At 36.7% G+C, this 13,443-nt stretch overlaps 1 long non-coding RNA gene across 1 annotated transcript in view; it reads left to right on the top strand.

Moving 5' to 3' along the window:
* Positions 1-13,443, top strand: part of LOC142740872 (uncharacterized) — a 205,524-nt gene that overhangs the window by 44,941 nt on the left and 147,140 nt on the right. The window contains exon 2 of the long non-coding RNA XR_012880900.1: positions 10,960-11,000. This is a non-coding gene — a long non-coding RNA (uncharacterized LOC142740872). The remainder of the gene's footprint in view (positions 1-10,959; positions 11,001-13,443) is intronic.

Here is a 13,443-nt window from a genome sequence, read left to right on the forward strand (position 1 = left end):
CATTTGTTCCACTCCTGTAGTCATGTCTTAATTATGATCAATTAAGACTTCACTTCTGAAGGAAATCCTTCCCTTTTGTGAATACAGTTACAACAAATTCATTACAGCACCTATCTGATCCAAACATCAACAGGTGAACCTGTAAATAGATTGCCAGTCAATACATGATATCTAAACATAAAACATTACTACCTGTAATCATGCCCTTGCTGATTAGACAAATAAAAGGCAAAGAATGAATAAAAGACAAATTAATATTGTGGCAGTCAAAGGCAAATATAAATCAGTGTGCAAAATAGCAATACACATAGTGTTGTACAAAGGACAGGGAGGATTCACAGGTACACAAAAATACACACAAACCATTATATACACTAACACACACAACTGCATCCATACACACATAAAATAAATCCATACACATAAAAATACAAGCATGTACATGTCCATGGCCTCCATGTCCGAGATCACAGGCAGCAGGAATAACATTTTTTCACCAGTTCCTGGTTTTGCTATGTGTTGCAGTGGTAACAGTCACAGTGGTGTGTTTTTTGACTGCTATCATGGTTTGGAACATGTAGCTGGTGCTATAGACATCAAAGCGGAATGGAATATTGATCCTGTAACCCTTGCTTCTGTATGCTACCGGTCACACAGGACTTTAAAATAAACCTGAGCAAGTGTACCAATTAAAGGTTCGCTAACATTTTTGTACAATTTCTTACAATCTGATATATATCAAGTTGTGTATCATTCTTCTTAGGCTATGTGCACCTGATTATATGTAGAACGGGTACTTGTTAGTGCCATGGACAGGACCGGATCTCGTCCTGTGAGATCAGCCTTTGAGAAAGACGTACCAGAACTTGCAGCATGGGATCAGATACCGTCCTTGGCACCCTGGGCAGAAAATAAGTAATGTAGTGGATTTACAAAGTTACTCAACATTTTATGTTAATAAATTCTATGCGTACACTCAGCTTTTGGTCTACAATAAGCTATACAACAAAACCCATAGGATACAGCACGGAAAAAATAAGCATTGTAATGACTGCCACACTGTACCCTTTAGAAGTAGTAGCCATTGCCAGTATGCAATTCATTTTGTGGCATTCTATCACTTTGTATATTTAGACTATAAATCAATTAATGGGATCAGTTGGGATTAATGAATACTAAAACAATAAAAAAACAAACAACAAAATTAAACAAAATCAAAATGAGTTTCTTTAAAGTAATTAGAAGTTTGTGCAAAGAATGTGTCTTTTTAAGCAACTGCCAATGGTTTGATGTAGTGCCTGGCAGGAGGTTACAGTACAATCTAAGCACTTAGAAGTTGGTAAAAAGCATTGTAAATAGATTGATATTTAGCTAAATGTAGAAAGCAGAGTAATTATGTGTCTTTCAGAGAGGTGCCAAAACTAGTAAGGGGAATGCCCCATGGTTTGTTATTGGTTGTTGTTGTATTTAAATATATTCATTACACACACTTCATACTACATATGGAATTGTGAGGCTATAGAAAAAGGAAAGTGGCATCAATAATCCTGGAAGGAGATTCTGTAGCAGCAGCATTAATAGTATTGAATTCACTAACAAATGAGAAAATTCTTCTGACCCAAAAAAGCTATACTTGAGCCAACAATGAATGGGAAAGAGGAACATTTTATTTCTGATTTTGCACATGGAAAGGGTTCAAAAATGTAATTTAGTATTTTTTTTTTTTTATTTTTTTTTACCAGTAGTAGAGTTGATGCTTCTTAAAAAAAATGTACTAAAGATCTTTTTCTATTTACAGGCTTTTAGGTAACTATTGAGTTAATTTTATTTTAATTTTTCAAGTAGCTATATGACTTAGTGGTAACCAGGGCAACCTCAACTGCACAGAATACGTTTACATTCTCCCAGTGCTTGAATGTTTTTTTTTCAAACTTACCTGGATTTTCTCCTACCCTCCCAAAATATAAAATCTAATTTTTTTGTAAGCAAAGCTCAATCAATGAAACTTTTTAAGAACTCAAAGTTATGCAACATATATTACAGTAACTGATATTCTAATACTATAACTAAGATACTTTGTGTTTCAACGCTACAATGTTCATGATCTATCCTTGCTGTCAGTGACTGAAAACATTCACGTTTACATCCAGAGGCTTAAAATCTCTCCAATCACACATGGCAGTTTTTGTTGCAGAAATTTTTGCAACTGAAAATCAGTTCCATTCATCTGAAGAAGACATGCACCTGTTGCAGAAGCAACCACATTAAGATGCATGTAACTGACTTTCATTCTCTGGCCAGGATCTATACCACGCTAGATTAAAAGGAACCCTACAACCATCCCGTATTATGTAGAAGTGAATGGTGAAATTAGTTGTGTATTGAATTGTAATGTTAGATGTGCGCTTTATCGAAGTATTATTTCCATTTTAGTTTGGAGCGGTAGGACAGTATTATTCGCATTGGACTAGGGTTCCTTGGGCCAACCAGAGGAACTGTTTCTGAGTGTCTTCTATCTATATAGAACATGTGCATGTCAACTTTCCAAATTCATCAATCTTTGTTGTTATCATTGTACACACGGAATATACAGTATCATCAATAAGGTCTAATAGGTTATTTGTGAATGAACTTATGAGAAATAAACCATAGTGGCAAATTATTGGCTCCTCTGCTGGACTTTAGGATCCATAATTGAGTCACAACCTTGGGTAAATTCAAAGTTGGTATTATTCTGGTATAAATACCCTTGTAACAAGTACGTGTGTGTGTGTGCGTGTGTGCGTGCGTGTGTGCGTGTGTGTGTGTGCATGTGTGTGTGTGCGCATGTGTGTGCGCGTGTGTGTGTGTGTGTGTGTGTGTGTGTGCGCGCGTGTGTGTGTGTGTGTGTGTGTGTGTGTGTGTGTCTATATCTGAAGCTTTTTATATGACAAGAAAAACCGTATAAAAATAAAAGACGTGGAGACCCTGCTTAGTTTTTTTGCCCAAGGCCCCATTCTCTCTAAGGCCGGTCCTTTTGAGTAATTACAGCATAATGTATGTAGTACATAGACACAAAACATATAGATAGTATGTGCGTCATATTTACTAAAATGTTAGTCCCTTTTATTTCCGATACTGGTAGCCCCACCAATTTTAACAGAGGGCTTGTGGCTAAATATTCACTATATTTCAGTTTATCCAACAAAATAAAGGTATGCGTGTACGGCAGCCTGAAGCTTTCATACAGATTTTCCTACAGTTTAGGTTGCAACAAATTTATTAACACTTTATAAAACATTGATAACTATGTTGCAGATTAAAAGGTATCAAGGTTGAACAAAGGACACAGAACTCCTGCGATTATGGTACATTATGGGAAATAAATATACGTTATTGTGTTTTATTAAGACTAGACTATACTTGTAGTATTACTACTTAGAAACGTAACTATATATGTCCATTTACGAGGACTTCATATTTTCAAGACAAGTTTTCAATAGATGTTCTGTCTTCCTTCAGTAGTATAGGATAACTAGTAGCAGTACCAATAGAAGCGAGATGTTCTAACAAAAAGTGTTAGTGTTTCTCATATCAACCAATCAGATTTGTTCTTTCATTTCTCTCAAGCAAGTGTGAAAATGAAAGTGGGGCTCTGAATGGTTGCAACATTTTGTGAACATTTTTTTTATGCACAAGGTTCAGTTCTTTCAAAACCTTGTCTTGAAAAATCGAATACAGGACCAAACAAAAACGACACTACTCATGGCAGCACATTGATATTGGACTGATACATTATTGCTGCATTTCTAGATATTGTTTCATATCATCTCATATTGTGTTAAATGGAGTTTTAGTAAAATGAATGATGAAAATGTCATTAGTTATTATGATGTTTAAGTTGTAAAAGTTGGAGTGGTTTAAAGGCCTTATGGTTTATGCACATGCAATGCCATATGTATGGACCGATAAGCACTGGTGCTTCTGTAGCAACCGTATTCTCCCCTAGGGCTTTTAGGGGAGAATACAGGCATTAACTGGCATGTGTTGAATACAGCATGGAATGACATTAAAATAACCCAATTTACATCTGTTCCTACATATAGAAAAACAGAGGCACACAGAGGTGCAGTATGGGCCCATAGCAGGCTATGGGCGCCTTATCCCGGATCCGTCAACAGATATCCATAATACAGCAGTGTGCATGAGACCCTACAATAATTATATAACACAATACATTGCAAATAATATTTCTCTTTTATTCATAAGGGGAGAGAAGAAAACCTAGACCGCACATCCACTTTGCTATACTTGATCTATTGCGGCTCAGCAAAATGTAGAAATGTATAAACATGAGGTTTACATTTTTATCAAACTCTATAAACCCACTTGCCACTTCATGGCAACCTCTTTTAAGTGGGTCCCTACTCTATCAAGTGCAGTATTGCATGGCAAGCAGTGGTGCTGCAACACAGTATTCGCAGAGGGAGAATCCCAGGAGAACAACTGCACCCATGCTGCCAGTCTAAGCTACCTTGGCTCTGGGCCACGTCCACCAGAGACACATTTCTCAGACAACAATTCTCTCTTATACATATTGTGAGGCTGATTCTGATGTTGGCTTTAGATTGCAAGAAGTTGGCATGGTCTTGTCTTCTTATGCCAAGGTTAGTGGACATCTTATATGTACAATTCAATTCCACACACTAATTGTGGTTGCACAAAACCAGTGATAAGTGTTCTAGACCTATAGTATCTCTGAGAAGACCAGGATTTCTGTAAAGGCTGCATAAACCCAACAATTCAAACAAAAACATGTGAAAGTTGCCTTTTTCTTCTGTTTCTCTTATTGGGCTATTGTATATATATATATATATATATATATATATATATATATATATATATATATATATATATGGCTATAGCTTAGTATATATAATATTGTACTGAATTACAGTTTGCGATACAGACAATAAAAGTAGTGATGGGTAGGGGGTTTTCATTTTTTTACTTTTGCAGTAACAGTAGAACTGATTTTTTTGACGTAAATTAATACATGTCAGTTGTGTTATAATACTGTGCGTACAATTAGATTTTCAATGACAATTCTGTATTAAATTTACTATGATTTAAATGATTACATACATTAATGGCAGCATACAGAACACTTTATGAGGCACAATTACGCAATTACATTTGCAAGTGCCCAAACTAAACCTAACAAAAGATTTAGTGCAATTAACACATTTAATTACTTTCAAGGCTATGTAAACCTTTGCTGTAATCTTTTTTTATGTATGTATTTTTGCATAAAAATCTTTTCTTAATGCATCTTTATAAAAAATATTGCTTTATTTTTGAGCTGCAGTTTATATGCATCCACTTTTGATCAACTCAGATTTGATCATTAGTAGGATAATTCTGTGTGTCAGATGCACAGCCGTTAGTCAGCAGGACTGATGGATTTGGTTTAAAAAGCAGCGACACAGCTTCTATGCATAGTGTATACATAAAAGCTGCATCTCAAAAACTGAGCAAAATTTTTAATAAAGATTAGGAAAAAAAATCATGCAAAAATACATACATTTAAAAAAAAATAACAGCAAATGTTTACATAGACTTAAAGTAGCCAAAGGATTCCTGATAGTGCCAGCATACCGCTACATTTTTTCTCAGTTATATATCAGCCCATTATACAAATATATTATAGCCTTTATAAAAATGTATTACATTTTTTTTTAGTTAGTCTGGGATTAGAAGCTTTTTCTTTAAAAAAAAAAATTTTTGTCATGTTAAGATAGCATAATGATATTATTATCTGATGTGCAGCTTATTATGTAGCTGTGACATTAAAGATCACTGGAAGGTTACCTAGGTAATTTATATCATCTCTAAAATCTGATAAGATTTAACTATCCTCTATAGACATAGATGTAAATTATTTGTAGGGTAATACATTTGTTACTTTTTAGGTCATGTTCAGATGTGGCAGAATTTTTCCGCTGAAAATGTTGCTGCAGCTTCGTTGCGAATTTGCAGCAACATTTTCATATTTGACAGATAATTCAGACAAAATGGATATAACAGCGGACTTGCCACAAATTTCAGTTTTTGCAATGCAAATGCTGAAATTCGCAGTGAAATTCCGCTGCTTCTCCGCAACATAATGTGCATGCTGCGGAGGGAAAATTCTGCACCGCAGCCTAAATTCTGCACAGTTATTTTCCACAACGTCTGAACTAAGTTTCCTAAATATGTATAGGAACAAATGTAAAAAATGGCTCCTGCAGAAATCCACTGCGGACTGTCCGCAGCGGAATTCAACAGCAATTCCGCCACATCTGAATGTGCCTTTATAGTCTCACATATAGTGCAATGTTGTGGGAGTATCACTTGTGGTACTCAACAGGTTTACAAGACAGCATACAGTCCATAAGGAAAATACAAGAAAATACCATCTCAATATGGATAAAAATCCTCTTTTATTGCAGAGGTATTCCTTTCTTAAAATGTTATGGCATATTGCTAGAATATGCAATAACATTATGATCAGTGGGAGTACGGCATACATTCAAAAGATCCTTCCAGCCTCTTCTACCATTCACCCACTGTACATAGGCATGGACGGGAATGCCACTATACAGAGAAAATCTGTCATCATGTAATTTAGAAAGCGATGGCAGTGACTTATGACATTCATGTGCATATACACTTACTACAAACATGCATCATTGCACTCAGTAGCATCTACATTCTGGAAGTAGTACTAAGAGAATAATTTTCCATATATGTAACTACTCTTCCCAGGATTTGTCACTGAATAACTAGAATTGCAGAAGCAACATGGAGAACATTATATAGCACTAATGAGCTATGTAGCTGAGAATCCAGCACTAGGGTGAGATAAAACACTTACTATAAGCTCCAGTAGCGTCTCTCTCTCTCTCAATCTGTTCCTGCTCTTCTCCTCCCCCGTTTTCTCGCTATATGCTAGTATACTTTTTATATATCAATATTTCCAAAATAACCAATATTTCACTACCGAACAAACAAATAAAATGTGGTGGTTAATGCCCATTTGGTATACTGGCTCGAGTTATGTATATTATTCCTTTATGTGCCTGTGTCCAGCTATGCACATAGTTGCTGATGGAATAGAGCTTCAACTTAGCTAGCTAACATAATACTGGTCAACTGAATACTGAGGTTCTGAAATTCTTATGTTATGCATTTTACAACATCATGGTTGCTATGCAGTAGCTAGGAAAAAAAATGCCCTTGCATTTAAATAAACAAGTTGTATGCAAGATGGAATACTTAAGTCCTTTTAAGTTACTATTGCTGGCAAATTATATGTTATGCATAAGACACTTATTCTCACATGTGCTGCATATATTAAGATCAATTCTTTTCCCGAATTATCTGAAAGCAGTGTACTTTACATGCAGCTAATGCAATGCATCCTGTTTGTATTTAAGGGAGAATGATTATCATTCCATGACATACTGTTTGTACATCTTGATTACTTTATATTTAACTTTGAACAACTGTTTTATCATAATTATAGTGTTCCTCAAAGCTTATGAGCCGACATTATTTTGTTCAGAAAAGCCATATTAAGTTATAAAACTGGTCTCAAGCGGCATTTAATTTTCTGTAATGTGTAGAAGATTTTGTTTTTATATTTTTTTATGCGTTTTTTTACAAATCCCAAATGCTTTTCGCTCATTAACTTGTAAATCACACATTTCTATGTAATATAGCCTTTGTTGCTTTTCACATAAATGTATAATCTGCAGATTCAGTAGAGAACATGTATATTAAATTCCGTCAGGAAACTCAAAAACGCAATAGTTTGGTGTGTAATGCCGATTGGAGCAACTGTTCTACATGCCGAGAGTCATAATGCATATGACTGCATTGTACCTATGTTTATGGGTCCGAAGTATTACTAAGAGGTCATATCATGAGCAAAGTTTCTAGATGGCCATGACCAGGCAAATTAAAAAAATGTGTATACACTGTTCATGTAATATCTTGTATTTGTACAACCACTCATTCATCTTTAGCAGTTTTCTTGCAAATAATATATTTATGGACTTAGAAAACACAGTTTTTCCACCTTCCATACCAACATTTTACCTACATTTGACTATCCATATCATGTTTCAAGTAATGCTGGATTTAAGGAATAATTATTTTTTTGGGCTGGGATCAGAGAAATTTCAACTTGAAGATGACAAGGGAATTTGCCAAACTAACCACATGCTCATTTCTAAAATACCTCTACAACCGGCATTGCTTGGTGTGCTATTTCTGTCTGATATAATAAATGGGCTAAGAACTGCACTGTGTATGGAAATATATGGGGCACTATTTTAACATCAGAAATGCTTAATAATGCACAAAAACATTTTCCAACATATTGGAAAATATATTTGCTACTTTGAAATCTTAACATTTTCTCACAAAAAAGGAAGAGATTGAACAAACCCTGTGCAGAAGGTAACAGTGTGAGAGCAAGGAAGATGTGTCACCAAGGGTCTATTCACACTACATTTGCAGTGTAGGTTCGGCACAGGCGGTAGGAAAGGTCCTGGCGCATACGTTTAACGTATTCATAGGGCCCTATTCATCCAACAGATCCCCAAAGCAGAGACAGAGGCTCAATATAGTTGCGTCAGAAGCATTTAGACTGTTGGTGCACAGTGATGCCGCATAGAGAGACCGCAATGCTTCCACAGCAGTTGTACAGTTATCATGGGGAATTGAAGCAAGGTCACAGTATCCTATCATATAGCAGCCACAATGCATATCACTGGTACAATATGCAGGGGAATGTGATAGAATGCTTTGGCTAGAATCCGTTGGTTAGACCTCCAGAACAAATTTTGGGGAATTGTAAGGTTTTTCATTTAGCATAGAATAAAATGTATTCTAAATCTATAACAGGACCCACAATCTGTTTTTTTCCACCCACTGATTCCACCCCCTTATAATCGGTCCCTTATATTTCTGTCAGGTTTCTTGCTTTAACTTTTCTTTTACTTTATAGAATAGTCCCTACATTAAGTTTTATTCCAGCAGGACATTCTTTAGTAGCTTCATTGTAAAGCAAAGTTATTGTTTGTTTTGGATCATAATCAGACTGTAATTTAATAAAAGGAATGCCCTGTGTAAGGCCTGTTCACATCAGCATTGCCTTTCCGTTGAGGGGTTCCGTCGAGGTTTCACAATAACTTGACTGCGCTATTGATTCCGTCAAAACAACAGAACCCTGTCATAACGGTGACAAACGGACAGCTTTAGCAACGTTTCTGTCATCTTTGAGATCAATGGTGAGAGAAACGGATGCTGATGTTTCCGTTTGCCTTTCCGTTGAGGGGTTAACCCAACGGAAACCTCCAACAGAACCCCTCAACGGAAGGGCAACGATGATGTGAACACAGCCATTGATGTATCTCACCCCAGAAAAACCTTTGTTATAAACGAGTCACTGGTAGTGTATTGTTAACATTCACTATATGGGTAAAGGTATGTGGAGACACCCTCTAATTATTATGTTTAGTATTTCAGCCACACCCATTGCAAACAGGTACATAAAATGATGCAATGCAATTCAATCTCCATAGACAAACATTGTATTTCAGCCACACCAATTGCAAAGAGGTACATAAAATGAAGCGATGCAATTCAATCTCCATAGACAAACATTGCTAGCGGTTACTTTAAACACGGTACTGTCATAGTTTAACACCTTTGTTAAAGTAAATTTGTGACATTTCTGATCTGCTAGATCTGCCCCGGTCAACTGTTATTATAAAGAGGAAGGATCTAGGAGTACCAACAACCTAGCCACAGGGTAGAAGAGCATGCAAACTCACAGAGGAAGGCTGCCAAGTGCTGAAGTGTGAGGCACGTAAAAAATGGCCTGTCCTCTATTTCATCACTCACTACAGAGTTCCAAACTACCTCTGGAAGTGACATCAGCACAAGAACGGTGTGACTGGAGCATCATGAAATGAGTAGTTCCATGATCATAAGAACACCGAGCACAATGCCAAGGGTTGGCTGGAGTGGTGTAAAGTATGCCACCGCTAGACTCTAGAGCAATGAAAACATGTTCCATAAAGTGATGAATCACATTTTACTATCTGGCAGCCTGATGGACAAATCTGGGTTTTGCAGATGCCAGGAGAACGCTACCTACTGGAATGCATAATGCCTACTGTAAAATTTGGTGAAGGAGGGATAATGGTTTGGGGCTGTTTTTTAGGGTTTGGGCTAGGCCCCTTATTTTCAGTGACAGGCAATGTTAATGCTAAAGCATGCAATGACATTGTAGACAATTGTATGCTTCCAATTTTGTCGGAACGGTTTGGGGAAGGCGCTTTCCTGTTCCAGCATGACTGTCTCCTGTGCACAAAACGAGGTCCATAAAAATACGGTGTGACGAGTTTGGGTTGAAGAAACTCAGAGTAGAATGAAGAATATGCACAATCACGATAATGGAGAATAGGTTTCTTTTTCTTATTTATTCTGAACGAACATATAATATGACAAACACTGATAAAAATAATTGCTACGTGTTTCAACCTAGGACCTAGGTCTTCATCAGGCTTCAATAAGCACAAATCTATGACTTCTCATAACAAGTTCCAGTTTCATGTAGTTTTTTAGAAGAATATATGCCCATTTAAATCTATTTGACCTTTTCAAAATATTGGGTACGTTTTTACAAAATAAAATTGATAACATGAAATATGCATATAAATAAATATTTCGATTTCAGTTGCATGGACTGAAAATGTCTGAAAGTATGGCATATAAAATATGTCTTAAATAAGTTGAAGCAGTAAGTCTAGATACGGTTAGAAAATCAGTACATATAACAATACAAACAAACACTGTATTAAAAAAATTAGAAAATTATTCCCTGCTTTTGTCTAATTAGAAAACATATATTTTACTCCATTGCAGGTCGGGTACTAGACAAAGAACAACTTTGGATATAAATGAAGGTAAGCCCGCTTTTTTTATCAAATCTATAGGAATTATACTAGTCATTTTCACCAGTAACAGCCCATATAAATATTTAAATTTTAGCATTATTATGATATATCCCATACCACTGTAAAATGTTACACAAAATGAGGTCAAAATCACAGTAAGGTATAATTAGTCACCAATGAGATTAGAGGGTTAATGCTTTCACAAAATTGAGGTTGGAAAGAGAGTCCAGTCCACATGAATCTGTTATATCTCCATGTTTAAGGGCATGCCCAGACGTGGCATATTTCTTCCGCAACTGTCCGCAGATTCTGTTGCGGCTCTGCCCAAAATGGGCATTAAATTGATGCGGACTAGCCGTTGCGTGTTGAGGTGAAAGTACTTCCCTTCTCTCTATCAGTGCAGGATAGAGAGAATGGAGAGCACTTTCCCTAGTGAAAGTAAAAGAATGTCATACTTACCGGCCGTTGTCTTGGTGACGCGTCCCTCTTTCGGCATCCAGCCCGACCTCCCTGGATGACGCGGCAGTCCATGTGACCGCTGCAGCCTGTGATTGGCTGCAGCCGTCACTTAGACTGAAACGTCATCCTGGGAAGCCGGACTGGAGGAAGAAACAGGGAGTTATCGCTAAGTATGAACTTCTATTTTTTTTACAGGGTGATGTATATTGTGATCGGTAGTCACTGTCCAGGGCGCAGAAACAGTTACTGCCGATCGCTTAACTCTTTCAGCACCCTGGACAGTGACTATTTACTGACGTCGCCTAGCAACGCTCCCGTAATTACGGTTGCACACACGTAGTCACCCGTAATTATGGGTGCACACACGAAGTCACCCGTAATTACAAGAGCCCCATTGACTTCCTCAGTCTGGCTGTAGACCTAGAAATACATAGGTCCAGCCAGAATGAAGAAATGTCATGTTAGTAAAACCAATACGCTCCGCAGCACACATAACATCTACATAACATCTGCAGACTTCATTGCGGAATTTTGACTCTCCATTGAAGTCAATGGAGAAATTCCGCAATGAGTCCGCAACAAGTCCGCTACACGTCCGCAACAACCATTGTATGCTGCGGACACCAAATTCCGCTCCGCAGCCTATGCTACGCAGCGGAATTGTCCACAACGTGTAAACGAACCCAACTAAAAAGCTGTGGAAGGCAATGGAAAAACGTGTACGCTGCGGATTTCCGCTGCGGACTGTCCGCAGCGGAATTCCAGAGCAATTCCGCTACGTGTGGTCATGCCCTAATAGCACATGAATCTGTTATATCTCCATGTTTAATAGCACATGAATCTGTTATATCTCCATGTTTAATAGCACATGAATCTGTTATATCTCCATGTGTAATAGCATCATAGCAGTCCCAGAGTGACTATATACAGAGTGCAAGATACAAAGGGTCTATTAAAAAATATATATATATTACATGAAATGTTTGCTGTGAGTGGCATCAATGCAAAAAAAGAAAAAAAACTCTTGGTCATTTTCAATATTTCAATTGAATGGTACTGAGATGCAGTACCAGGCACATCCACAACTGTGTGTGAGGCACTGTGCCTCTCAAAACAATGAAGGGACATGTTGATAAATCTGGTTAGAAGCTACTTCTTTTTAACTGTTTGACTCTATGTTGCAGATTTTATTTTTGTTATTGTGTATATTTGCCCACGTCAGAGTTGCTTTCTCATTCATTTGTTTACCTATGTTCTCTAGATGCAGAATGCGCTGCTAGTTATTACTATAATTTCATATAATTTCATTGTAATGTTGTACCATCATTTAGCACTGAGACAATGATAATAATGAAATCTCACTTCACCCACAGTTCACTAACATATCGTAATCTGAATTTAATTGTTGAGATAATTACATATAGGGTAACATGTTCTATAAAATATATTATGAAGATGCCACAAACACCTATAACTGATTTTGTGTTTTGGTATGCAGACTTGCCCAGAATGCACTGGATATGTGACAAGAAGTTAATTACATTTTCCATTTCCAAAATGATTTGCTATGCTGGTAGTGATATTATGCAGATAGTGATGGCGTCACTTTTAAACAATTGCTTTCGATTTGGTGAGCAGTTATATCACTTTTCTCATATGACTCAATTGGACATTATTCTGCTGACTGTATAATTTTCCTTGAGAATATAGTGTAATTAATCAGTGTTGCCCACCTTATTGCTTGACAACTGAGCCAAAAATCACGCACAGGCCAAAATTTTTATGGACACAAAATCAAGTTAGTAATCAAAATAATAAGTTATACCTTTATATGATAACACTAGTCCAAAGATTTTATCAATGAAAAAAATTATTTACATTCGGAACAGGGTCAGCCAATACAGTACCCGCATAACATAGATACAGACATATTTGGTATCCCCACAACCGTAAAAACAAGTATGATTAATTTAAAACATCATTTGTGATAATC

The sequence above is a fragment of the Rhinoderma darwinii genome, chromosome 2, assembly GCF_050947455.1.
Source record: "Rhinoderma darwinii isolate aRhiDar2 chromosome 2, aRhiDar2.hap1, whole genome shotgun sequence".
NCBI lineage: Eukaryota > Metazoa > Chordata > Amphibia > Anura > Rhinodermatidae > Rhinoderma > Rhinoderma darwinii.